Source organism: Halyomorpha halys, unplaced genomic scaffold, assembly GCF_000696795.3.
Source record: "Halyomorpha halys isolate HHAL.00 unplaced genomic scaffold, Hhal_1.1 Scaffold1494.1, whole genome shotgun sequence".
In the NCBI taxonomy this organism is placed as follows: Eukaryota; Metazoa; Arthropoda; class Insecta; order Hemiptera; family Pentatomidae; genus Halyomorpha; species Halyomorpha halys.
The window spans coordinates 8818-10196 of NW_027110725.1; the positions used below are offsets into that span (position 1 = coordinate 8818).

At 35.5% G+C, this 1379-nt stretch overlaps 1 protein-coding gene across 1 annotated transcript in view; it reads right to left on the reverse strand.

The window, feature by feature from the left end:
• PIG-N (Phosphatidylinositol glycan anchor biosynthesis class N) overlaps nt 1–1379 on the reverse strand; it is a 31085-nt gene that overhangs the window by 6143 nt on the left and 23563 nt on the right. The gene's annotated exons all lie outside the window — the stretch shown is intronic.

Genomic DNA, 1379 nt, shown 5'->3' on the forward strand with positions numbered 1-1379 from the left:
TCAATGGAAATAAATGTCCAGAGAATGAGGAGAAAGAGAATCCCCTCAAGGGCAAGTGAATCCAATGAAATGTCTCAGGCCTCGACCCAACACCCATTGTTTATAATCTCAGAGGCCCAATACGTTTCTTACAACTGGGAGCCCTTTATTTATTCCATGTTTAGTTACGTAAAATAAATTGTGAGACATTTAAAAAAAATTTAATGTAATCATAAAATTTATTACTGTATAAAATTTCGTCCTTGAAGGGCAAGTAAAGGAGAGAAAATGATTGTTGTGGTGATGATCTTGATCTCATGATCTTTTGATGATGGCTGATGATCGCTGTCTCATGCGCCACTGATGTGTCTGGTCCAAGGATGCCACCATCTTCTCGCGTCTTTCTCTGGATTTCTATAAGGTTGTGGTGGTGTAAATTTGACGATTCCAGTGGTTCTTCCGACAAATGCTAGCCCAGCATAAGAAAAGGTGTGTTTTGTAGTCGAACAAGTGACCAGGGCATGAATCATCAGCAATGTTAGGGCACTAAGAAACTTATGGGCCAGAAGTCAAAAAGAGAAAAGATAGAGAGTGGTGCAATACAATATAAGTGTCCAAAACTTTATGAGTCAAATCAAAATCAGGACAATAGTATACCAGAAAGTGGGAGAAGAGCTGTAGAGATATGAGGGCCTATTTAGAGTGATCGTGATTAGACAGCATAATATTGTCACAAATAAAGCTTCAGAGAGTCTAAAAAGGGGAGGACTTTTCATATTGTGTAGTTAACACTTCCTTCAATGGCGACATTGTAGAAAGTGTCATCATATCACTATCACACGACATGACTATACAAAATTTATTTTGATATATCTTTTTGTATTATCTGTATCTACTTTATAGCAGTGCCCATTGTGCGACAGCAAAGTTTTTTTTTTTTCTAGTAAATAATGGTCAAATAATATATCCATTAACTTATCCTATTTAATTTATGAATATGAGTTGGTTATTTTAACGTAACACTTTAACACTGTAAACACAAGTTTTGTTTTCAGTTTTGGTTTCATATTGTTGTAAATGCAGAGTTTACGAGGACTGTTCATAAACTAGCAGGGGTGAGAAGGAGTTACAGTCTGATGAGGTGTGTTATCAGACTTAATTCCAAACCCCTACCTATGAAAATTGATATATATATGTATAACTTATGAGCACTTGGACTGAAAGGCTTGAAGAAAAAGGAAAATAGGGAACAGAATTAAACCGCACGCTTGCTAGAAAGATACTAATTTATTATCTCTGTGATGCTCCTTATAGACGTTATTGAGGTTTATTTACATGGGGAGTTAGGATTAGAGTTGTATACAGGCATTGTCCAATCATAACTTTTATATATATATATA